Genomic DNA, 12,191 nt, shown 5'->3' with positions numbered 1-12,191 from the left:
CCAGATTTCAAATTTCAAATTTCAAAAACTGCCTTTGGACGGTGCAGGTATTTTAGTTTGTTTGTGTGTTTGTGTAAGCCAGGGTCTGTGCATTGCATGTCATGTGAGAAAAATGAATTACGTGCAACTTGAAGCCATACTGATTAGATTGAACACTCCTTCGTGGACTCTCTGATGGTACAATAATCTGCTGTTGGAAGTTGCTATTCCACATCTGAAAGATGGGAAATTAAACAAGTTAGAAATATAGCGATTTTAGCCAGGGCTAGCGTGTGGGCTGTGTGACAAGATGCCATCCTCCACCCTTATTTTCCAATGCTAATCAAATAAAATCAAGACATGACAAGACATGACTGACTGACTGACTTTGTGTATACATGTATATATATGTGTATATTTATACACAATCCCAACTTTTTAACTTTCAAAATAAATATGCTTTTTCTGTTCTGCCTGCACTGAGCTTCATTACATTGGATCTCTTTCACAGCACAAGCAGCTGCTGTCAGATGTAGCAGAAAGACATTCGCGAGTTTAAAAGATCGCCTTTATAGCCCACATCTTCCCTCGTGGCTTGCCTTCCACCAAGGGCTTACGGTGTTTGGATATTTGCTGACAGCACCCCATCATTTCCAATGGAATTCTTCCAGTCACGCAGCCTTCGTTCAATCAAAACATATCGAGATAATGAATCAATTATTTATTTATTTAAAATAAATCAAATTCAATTTTTTTCAATAAAATATATATTTTAACTTTTCTGAAAATGTTAAATGTATATATATTTGTAAATTGGCTTTTTGACTGGCTTGGTTTTACGTCCCTCACCCTTTCCTGACTGTCTATCACCTGTGGTTTCAATCACCGTCCAGGTCCTGCGAGTTCCTGACCCCCACGCACACTCACTATACAATTGCATTCAGTGATAATAGAAATGTCAATTTATTCTTTTAAAAGGGAACTGCTGTCAGTCAAGGGTCATTCTGCATCTGTGAAACAGGGTTGTGTTTGCAGTCGCGGATCATTCTGTGTCTGTTTAAACGGGATGGTTGTCAGGTCCGGCTCATAATCTGTCCATTTAAAACGAATTTTCTCCTAATCCCAGATCATCCTGTGTAGTTTGAGAAGGTGTATGATTTCAAATGCAATGACCGAATTGTTAAACTGTTGTGTTCCAAGTTACATTGGGGATGTCTGCGCCGATGCGCACCCAGATCGCAGTGCATTTGTTACTTTACTCGAAATATGCTCATCTTTTCCAAAATCCACTCCTTCATATCGAAGTTTCCCCGAATTTGCTCCCAATATAAACAACAACAAACTTTGCGCTGATGCAGAGGTAGCGTGGCCTAACGGATAAGGTGTCTGACTTTGATTACCAGCGTAACGTTATCAGAAACTTATAAGTTCGAGTCCTGCTGTGGTCAATTAGTTCGCCACATGAAAATTTATATTCTTTGTTGTGATGCTGCCGAAAAACCAACCATCTCTTAAAGTCACTCACCTGAAGTGAAGGAAAGCTGTTTGCTTTAAGAATCGAATGGCACATTTTCATCATTGTCGATCTGTTTGCACAGGCAGAACAAGCTGTGAAGTGGACTTTCTTGCACATTATTTCTCTTTGGATACAAAAAGCAGCAGGTTGAATGGGTGACTTGTCGCTAAATAAGACACGAGGTGGCCGAGTGGTTAAGGCGATGGACTGCTAATCTATTGTGCTCTGCACACATGGGTTCCAATCCCATCCTCGTCGTTATTGTGCTACAGTTTTGATCCCCCTGGTCGTTTGTCAATCACATTAATACTCATCGCCATATTTCCCTTTTGCGAACAAGAATGCTGCACTTTGCGACTGTCATGCCTCAAATTAATAATATATTCGTCAAAGGGATAACATTTGTAGGAGTATGGAGAGGAATACTAATCAGCTAGGTCTGGAGGGACAGCACACGCACGATGCGCCGAATATCTTTTCTCACTACCGTCAGAATCTGAGAGCTACGTTCTTCACTGTTGGTGGCTCGATGGTCTATGGGTGCGATTCTCGCTTAGCGATGATCAGATTTAAAATGCGAAAAATCCCGTACGACCCCCGCCAGTTTATACTCAAAATTCTGCTTCTCCCAGCCGGTCGACGTAAGAGAAAATAAAAATATTTCACATTAAAACATGTGTTTTTGCGCAAATGATCCCACAGCTTCCAAATTCCATAGCAAAGTGAAACTCACCCAAATGAGTAAAGTTATGGTATCTGAGAGGTACTCGGCTCTGTGTCTCGTTTGATAACCGAAACCCATGTTTGGTTCCGGCCAATACTTGATCAGTATATATTCCTGTCTCAACGCATAACCTCACCTGAATTGGGATAAGCATACATTCAGCTTCAATCTCCAACTCTGACCTGAATATGAGTGTGTCCTGTTTCTCTAGAGCTGAAAAGATGTGAGAAGCTGGATTTGAATTAGTCCCTTGGCTGCCGAATTCAAAACGGACAGGAAATGAATAAGGGGTGGCCCAGCTGCCTGGTCTGATTAAAAGGCGTTGAAGGCATATTTGTTCGTCATGTTATAGTCTTCTGGACTCAACATTAGGTTCAACGTATAGGATCATAAGCATCGTTCCCATTGCCTGAGATTGGTTCTGCTATTCGCACTAACACTGGACCATCCTTTGTTACGTTATTGTCCGAATACCACACACTTTGCCGTTTCCCATTGTACCATCAATTACTTAATCACTCCTGCGTTCCAGTGTATCACAGACGTTCCCTTTTGACCTTTCTCGCTACGTATATTTGCCAGGCGCTATTTTTGTTGAAAAAAATGGTAAAATTTAACTTTTTCCTAAAATATCGGTATGATTATCTGACAGAACGTGAAACCGGGTTCTTCATCTACAGAATCTGCACGACCTGCTGAGTTTTATACATTCATCTGTTTTTATTCATTGTGTTTCCATGTCCCTTTAAGAGGATGGGCTGCCTATCCGAGATCAATCTCTGTCTGTTTAAAATGGTGTGCTGTAAGTCCCGGATCATTCTGTGCCTATTAAAAAGGGAAGTGTTGACTGCCCCGGATTTCAAATTTCAAATTTCAAAAACTGCCTTTGAACGGTGCTAGAATTTAATTTGTTTGATTGTTTGTTTGTGTAAGCCAGAGTGTTTGCAAGCGTGCTGTGCGATCTTACTGTGCATTTCATGTCATGTGAGACAAATGCATTACATGCAACTTGAAGCCATACTGATTTCATTGAACACTCCTTCGTGGACTCTCTGACAGTAGAAGAATCTGCTGTGGGATTTTGCGATTTTACATCTGAAAGAAGGGAAAATACACAAGTTAGAAATATAGCGATTTTAGCCAGGGCTTGCGAGTGGGCTGTGTGACATGATGACATCCTCCACCCGTATTGTGAAATTCAAATCAAATCAATTCAAGACAAGACAAGACATGACTAACTGACTGGCTTTGTGTTTACATGTATATATATATATATATATATATGTATAAATATATACAATCCCAACTTTTTAACTTTCACGATAAATATGCTTTTTTCTGTTCTGCCTGCACTGGGCTCTATTACATTTGACCTCTTTCACAGCACAAGCAGCTGCTCTCAGGTGCAATAGAATGACACATGTGAATTTAAAAGAGCGCCTTTGTAGCCCACATCTTCCGTCCGGCTTTTCTTCCGCCATGGGCTTACAGTGTTTTGGTATGTACTGACTGCACCCCGTGATTTCCAATTGAATTTTTCCAGTCGCACAGCCTTCGTTCAATCAAAAAACATCCAGATAATGAATTAATTATTTATTTATTTCAAACAAATCAAATTCAATTATTTTTAAATAACATTTAAGTGTATTTCTTTTCTTAAAATATTAAATATATATATATTTCTTAATTGGCTTTTAGTGCTTTTACGTCCCTCCCTCCTTCCTGCCTGTCTATCACATGTGGTTTCAATCACTATCCCAGCCCCGCGTGGGCCTGACCCCCACGCTCACTCACGCACCACACAATCGCCTTCAGGGATGATATAAATCTCACTTTATTCTTTTAAAAGTGAACTGATGTCAGTCAAGGGTCATTCTGCATCTGTGTAAAATGGATGTGCTTGCATTCGCGGATCATTTTGCGCCTGTTTAAAAGGGATGCTTGTCAGTTACGGTTCATAACTGTCCCTTTAAAACTGATTTTCTCGTAATGCCGCATTATCCTGCATAGTTTGAGAAGGAGTATGATTTGTGTAAGCTGGAGTGTGATTTCTGGTGCAAAGACCGAATTGTTAAACTGTTGTGTTCCAAGTCACATTGGGGCTGGCTGCTTCGCTGCGCACCCAGATCGCAGTGCATTTGTTCATTTACTCGAAATATGCTCATCTTTTCCTAAACCCACTCCTTGGTACAGCATTTGACCCGAGTTTGCTTCCTGTGATTTATCTCACATTACTGTATATAACTGTATCTTACCATGCTATACATTAATTTAACTGGATAAAACCTGTACCAATACGCATACCTTACCACCCCCAGGGGTGCACTTGCAGGATACACTCCATACCTGTCCCACTGAGGTACATAAAGGGAGGTCTCAGGCAAGTGCAGCACTGGAGAGCTGTGAATTAAAGGTGCAGGTCCTGAGTGACCTTGAGTTCAGCATGTGTCTTGTGGAAGTCAGTACATTAGACTCAGGACTTTACAGTGGCGACGAGGATGGGATCACAGAATCGACAGAATGGCTACCAATAGCTCAGATGAGAACAACAATGCTGGAGAGAATTGGGATGACTTTATAGAAAGGCTCCAGCAAAGCTTTGTGACGAAATACTGGCTGGGCGACAATAAGGCAGACAAGACAAGAGCCCATCTCTTGACCAGCTGTGGATCGAAAACATACGCTTTAATGAAAGATCTGCTGGCAACAAGAAACCAGCAAGCAAGTCGTTTGAGGAGTTGAGCGCACTGGTGAGAGACCACTTGAAGCCAGCAAACAGCCGACACATGGCCAGACACAGGTTCTACAACTACCGACGCTGTGTGGAACAAAGCATACCCAACTTCAATGCGGAACTTCGGAGGCTGGCTCGTTCATGTGATTTCACCGATGAACTAAGGAGAGAATTATTGAGAGACTTTTTTATTGAAGGAATAGGCCACGCAGGCATATTCCGAAAGCTTATAGAGACTAAGAACTTACCTTGAAAGGCAGCAGCACTGGTCACACAGATGTTCTTGGCAGGCGAAGAAGAAACGAGGCTGATCTGTACTTCGGGTATGACAACCAACAAGGCATCGGAACAAGGGATTCACATTGTGAAACAAACCGCTACCCCCACACACAGACAAAGGCCGGAGAGCAGGCCTTAAACAGCAGACAGTGGCGCCAGAATCCATCAAAATCAAGGGCCACATGAACGGTAGTTAAGACCTCATCAACCCCAATGCGAGCAATCAACAACAGATCGAGAGAAGCTCAAGTGAGATCAGCCAGACGCAGCTCATCCTTCGCAAATAATGGAAACGGTCTGTGTTGGAGATGTGGAGGAAGGCACTCAATCAGGGTGTGTCGATTTCACCATGCCGTTTGCAGAAACTGCAACTACACACGGCATCTGGCTCGTATGTGCAGAAAAACAGCAGCTCGACTGGTATAAAAATCAGTAGGGTCGGAATGCGAACCAATACCTGGCTGGAACAGTGCACGGGACGCCGGGGTCCAGCGGGTTAACACGATCAATGTCTACTGTTCTTGCACCAAGACGCCTCCAATTATGATGAGGGTTCTACTCAACGGGATGCTCGTCAACATTGAACTGGACACAGGGGCCAGTCAATCACTCATGAGCGTTCAACAATTTGAACAACTGTGGCCGCACAAAAGCAACAGACCAAAACTCACAAAGATCGACACCAAACTGAGGATCTATATGTGATGAGGGAATAGAGAGAAAACGAACTGGACCGGCTTCTGCGGGAAGGCATAATTTCTCCCGTGGAATTTAGCGACTGGGCAAGCACCATCATCCCCGTCAAGAAGCCTGATGGATCCATGTGAATCTGTGGGGATTATAAGTCTGCGATAAACAGAGTCTCCCGACAGGACCAATACTTGCTGCCCAGAGCGGAGGACCTATTTGCCACGTTCGCTGGAGGTAAACTTTTCTCGAAACTTGACGCACATCTGCATATATGACGCAAGAACTGACTGAAGAGTCTAAGCTACTCACCACCATCAACACACATCGAGGCCTTTTTGGGTACAATCGATGCCCATTCGGCATCAGGTCGGCGGCGGCTATATTCCAGCGCTACATGGAGAGTCTGCTTAAGTCCATCCCGGGGACTGTTGTGTTTAAAGATCACATACTCATCATGGGCAGGTACACCGACTCTCATCTCCGCAAACTTGAGGAAATGCTCAGTCGATTGGATCGGGTAGGCCAAAGAGTTAAGAAATCCACGTGTCTGTTTCTCGCGCCTGACGTTGAATTTTTTGGCAGATGGATTGCCGCCGATGGAATCCGCTCAACCGAATCCAAAACCAAAGCGATTCACCTGGCACCCAGTCTCTGGAATGTCTCAGAACTGTGTGCGTTTCTCGGGCTACTCAATTACTTTGGGAACTTTATGCAGAACTTGAGCACGATGCTGGAGCCTCTCCAAGTGCTACTCAGAAATGAGTGCGATTGGTTTTAGGGGGACGCCCAAGAACGCACCTTCAATAAGGCACGCAACCTCCTATGTTCCAAGAGTGTTTTAGCCTTTTTTGAGCTAGGTAAAAAGTTAATGCTTATGTGTGCTGCGTCAGCGTATGGGTTCAGTTGCGTTTTACAGCACGTCAATGATGCAGGTAAATTGCAGCCCGTTGCTTTTGCCACCAGGTCACTTTCGCGGGCAGAGCGCGGGAATGGTTGAGAAGGAGGCACTCGTGTACGTGTATGGTGTCAAAAAGATGCAGCAATACCTTTCCGGGGCCAAGTTTGCGTTAGAAACTGACCACAAATCCCTCACTTCTCTCCTACCCAAGTGCAAGGCAATCAACGCCAACGCCTCAGCGCGCATTCAGCAGTGGCCACTCATGCTGGTGGCTTATGATAAGTCACAAACCAGGCAGAGACTACTGTGCCAACGCGCTTAGCAGGCTACCCCTGGCGACCACAGAAGTGTCCGACGAACAGGACTGTGAGATGGTCATGGCAATCAATGCCTTTGAATCCACAGGTTCGCCCATGACGGCTCGCCAAATCAGAGGCTGGACCACCAGCGACCCCACGGTATCTCTAGTTAAAAGATGCGTTTTAACTTGTGACTGGGCAGAGGCAGCGATGCCTGCCCCAAGGAGGTCAAACCCTTCCATAGGTGCATGCATGAACTCTCACTACAGGCAGACTGCCTGCTGTGGGGCAGCCAAGTAGTTATGCCCTTACGAGGCAGGGAGGCATTTTTCCGGGAGCTCCATTGCGAGCACCTGGGGATTGTCCTTATGAAGGCCATAGCCAGATCTCAAGTCTGGTGGCCTGGCATTGACGCGGACTTGGAGCTCTGCGTCCGTCGGTGCACCTTTTGTGCCCAACTCAGTAATGCCCCCAGGGAGGCCCCTTAAGACCCTGGCGCTGGCCCAGCAAACCGTGGTCGTGGGTGCATGTCGACTATGCAAGCCCATTCATGGGCAAAATGTTCCTCGTAGTCATTGATGCATTTTCAAAATGAATCGAGTGCACCATTTTAAACTCCAGCACAACCTCCACCACTTGGAGAACCTTAGAACCATGTTTGCAATGTACGGCATTCCTGACATATTGTTCAGTGATAATGGTCCGTGTTTCACCAGCGCAGAATTTCACGATTTTATAGTTGACCACGACATCAATCACTTTAAAACAGCACCTTTCAACCCGGCCTCCAATGGCCAGGTGGAGCGAGCAGTGCAGGTCATTAAACAAGGCATGTTCAGAATCCAAGGTCCCTTGCTGCAGAGGCGCCTGTCGTGACTGCTGCTGGCATACAGATCTCGTCCACATTCGTTGACTGGGGTTTCCCCCGCGCAACTATTGATGAAACGAACCTTAAAGACCATGCTCTCGTTAATCCTCCCAGACATGCATGAAATTTTTGACGCTAAGCGTCGAAAGCTAACTGAGTACCATGGCCGAAATTCAAAGGGGATGTGGAATGAGATAGGGGACAAAGTGTTTGTGCTAATCTATTGCTGGGGTCCCAAAAGGTTTGCAGGGACAGTAAAAGACAAAGAGGTAAACAGTTTACTCGTTATACAAATGGACAATGGCCTAACCTGCCGGAGGCATGTAGACCAAGTAAAAAGTAGATTCACTGATTACACTGAAGAACCAGAGGCAGACGACAATGTGAAATTCACACCACATCTGGTGGACAGATAGGTGGAACAATCTGAGGAAAGGGCAGTCTCAACAGACAGCGCAGGCGAGACACCAGCAATCACACCGAACGAAAAAGACAGCCCAGGTGAGATACCAGCAATCACACCAAATGAAACAGACAGCCCAGGCGAGATACCAGCAATCACACCGAACGAAACAGACAGCCCAGGCGAGATACCAGCAATCACACCGAACGAAACCGACAGCCCAGGCGAGATACCAGCAATCACACCGAACGAAACACAGGCACCAAGCAAACAACGGAACCACAACTAAGACGCTCCACGCGAGAGCGCAGACCACCTCCGAGACTGAATCTATAAAGGCAATAAGATCTTGGGGGAGGTTGATGTCATGTATCTCACATTACTGTATATAACTGTATCTTACCATGCTATACATGACTGTAACTGGATATGACCTGAAACAATAAGCATACCTTACCACAAGCGGTGCACTTGCAGGAGACACTCCATACCTTTCCCACTGAGGTGTATAAAGGCAGGTCTCAGGCAAGTGTAGCAGTGGGGAGCTGTGAATTAAATGTGCAGGTCCTGATTGACCTTGACTTCAGCATGTGTCTCTTGGAAGTCAGTACATTTGAATCAGGACTCAACTCTCCCAATATACACAATACCAAATGTTGCGCTGATGGTGAAGCCCATGCGCCCTAATGGATGAGGCGTCTGACTTCGATCACAACCTCGACGTTAACAGAATGATAACAGGTTTAAGTCCTACTGCGGTCAATTTGTTCGCTGCGTGAAATATTATATTCTTTGTTGTGATTCTGCCGAAAAACCAACCATCTCTTCCAGTCACTCACATGAAGTAAAGGAAGGCTGTTTGCTTTAAGAATCTAATGGCACCTTTTCATCATTGTCGATATGGTTGCAGAGGCAGAGCAGCTGCAAAGTGGACTTTCTTGCACGTTATTTCTCTTTGGATACAAAACATTGGAGATTGAATGATTGACAGTGCTCTGAAAAAGCGACAAGGTGGCCAAGACGTTAAGTCGATCGACTATTAATCCATTGTGCTTTGCACACATGGGTTCGAAACCCATTCTCGTCGTTATTGTGTTACAGCTTTGCCCACCGTGGTCGTTTTGTCAATCACATTTCACCTCATTGCCAAATTCCCCTTTCACTGACAATGCTGCACTTTGCTCAAGTCATGTCATGTCTCAAATTAATAATATATTCGTCAAAGGGATAATCCTTGTAGAATTGTGGCGAGAGAGACTTGTTCGACAGGGTCTCTGAGCGACAGCACAAGCACGATGGGCCTAATATCTTTTTTCAATACCGTCAGAATCTGAGAGATCCCCTCTATTCTGTCGGCGGCTCTTTGGTCTAGGGTTATAAATCTCGCTTTGGGTTACCACATTTGAAATGTGAGAGGACCTGGGTCCAAATCCCGGACCAGCCCTGCCATTTTTTATTCAATATTCCGCTTCTCACAGCCGGTCCACGTGAGTAAACAGAAATATTTCAAGGTAAAACGTGTGATTTTGCGCCGATATTCCCAAAGCGTCCAAATCCCAGAGCAAAGTGAAACTCACCCAACTGAGTAAAGTTAAAGTATCTCAAAGGTACTCGACTCTGTGTCTCGTTGGATAACCTAAACCCGTGTTTGGTTCCGGCCAATACTTGATCAGTATATTTTCCTGTCTGGACGCATGAGCGCACCTCAATTGGAATAAGCATACATTTAGCGTCAATGTCCACCTCTGCTCTGAATATGAGTGCATCCTCTTTCTCTCGAGCTAAAAAGATGTGAGAAGCTGTCTTTTGAATTAGTCTCTTGACTGCCGAATACAAACCGGACAGAAAATCAATCCGGGCTGGCCATGTTGCGTGGTCTGATTAAAAGACGTTGACACCCAATATTTTCGGCATGTTATAGTCTTCTGGCCTTAACATTAGGTTCAACGTATTGTATCATAAGCATTGTCTGGTAATGGTTCTGGTGTTCCCACTAACACCTCCTCTAGACCATCGTTTGTTACCTTATTAGACGATTTCCACACACTTTGCCAATTCCCCATTATGCCATTCATTATTTAAACGATCCTGCATTCCACTGTATCAAAGACGTTCACTTTTGTCCTTTCTCGCTGCGTATTTTTTACAGGCGCTAATTTTGTTGAATAAATCTGTAATCTGTAAATTTTTCCTAAAATATCGGAATGGTTATCCGACAGAACGTGAAACCGAGTTTTTCATCCACAAAATCTGCACAATCTGCAGAGTTTTCCGTAATTATCTGTTTTTTATTCATTCTGTTTCCCCTCTTAAGGGGATGAGCCGTCTGTCCGGGTTCATTCTCTGTTTGTTTAAAATGGTTGCTATAAAGGTGTGTCATAATCTCGTTCGCAACGAATTTAATCTAACTCGTTCCAGATGGAATATTGTATTTTCTGGATCACAATAAACAGTATCTTGTTATAAATTTTGGCTTTTTAGGTCCCTAGTATCAGAGGAGGAATTGTCTGAGTCCTTCATTTATTTCATGTTAGAGGCAAACAGAGGTATCCATTCAGAATCAATGCACAGATTTTCATCGAGATAAATGCAGCGAGAGAGACAGGCAGCAATGGCACACATGGAGAATAGATAAGGCAGAAGCTTAAATAAAAAAGGGACTTAAACTCCAAATGGAAGTGAGAGGTAGCTGATAGATATGTGTGAGTGGAGGCGATAGTTCAAAGGCGTGGTTTCACTCCGTGGCTTAACTAGTCAAACCGACTATCGAGTAAACAAAGATTCTCGGTTTGCCTCTCAGCGGGGCTGGCAATTCACAAAGGGTGAGTTTCTTGCCATGTGATATTGCTGCAATCATTTTAAACGAAACTGGGGTTGCACTTGTTCCCATTCTGGAGTAAGGCCCGAGATGGTGCGCGGCCTTTGTCGCATATCAACGCTGCTATAATTTCTGGCGGAGTTGAATTTGGCTTAATCACAAAAACTACATATTTCCTGACCACCGCCGTGTGTAACTTTGCTGCAGTCAGAAGAAAGCTGTGGCAGCTGGTGTGTGGCGCCGTGATCGAAAAGTGATTAGTATGCTGTGTTGGGCCGCAGCAACCTCGGTTTGTATCCGATTCACGACACATCTCGCTTTATATCTTTTGTTCACTCCGATACCTGCTGATAGAACACAGCGAAACATTTATCCTTACTTAATGAAACAGATATTACGTTTTTAGCAGTTGAACTTATTTACTCCTTCAAACCAACCTCTTCTCCCACCTTTTCTGCCTTCCATAATCAATAACCCTCCTTTATTTTGCTCATAATTCTCCCCGCAACAGTTTTTCTGGTGATGGCACTGGCGCGAGGCCGAATGAATAAGGTGATTTACTTCAATAGTAAAGAAGTCCTGTCATGGTCATTTAAATCACCGGGCGAAACATGTCTTTCTCCGTTCTGAATCTGTCTCAAAACTGACCATTTCTGACATTCCCTCACCTGAAGTAACGGAAGGCCCTTTGCTTACAGAAGCTGATTGTAGATTTTTTGAATATTGTCGATTCGTGTGCACGGGCAGGACAAGCGACGAAGGCTCGTTTTAGCAAGGGAGTTCTGTTCGGATGCAAAAATCAGTAAACGAGATGGCTGATCGTGTTGCGGCACTCGGTGGCCGACTTGATAACGCGAGGGACTATGAGTCCATTGTGTTCTGCACGCGGGGGTCCAGTCCCATCCTCGTCGGAATTTTGTTTAATATTTGATGCATGTGGCTCTTTGTCAATCAACTGAAAATTCATTTCTAATTTACCTTTT

General features: G+C 44.3%; 1 non-coding gene across 1 annotated transcript; it reads left to right on the top strand.

The window, feature by feature from the left end:
* Positions 1 to 1,669: 1,669 nt before the first annotated feature.
* On the top strand, positions 1,670 to 1,753 carry trnas-gcu (transfer RNA serine (anticodon GCU)). Its single transcript has one exon. It is a non-coding gene; the product is annotated as a tRNA-Ser (tRNA).
* Positions 1,754 to 12,191: the final 10,438 nt, after the last annotated feature.

This window comes from Pristiophorus japonicus, unplaced genomic scaffold (assembly GCF_044704955.1).
Source record: "Pristiophorus japonicus isolate sPriJap1 unplaced genomic scaffold, sPriJap1.hap1 HAP1_SCAFFOLD_35, whole genome shotgun sequence".
Classification (NCBI taxonomy): domain Eukaryota; kingdom Metazoa; phylum Chordata; class Chondrichthyes; family Pristiophoridae; genus Pristiophorus; species Pristiophorus japonicus.
Note: the sequence above shows the minus strand (reverse complement) of the source record. Positions and strands in the feature narration are given on the sequence as shown.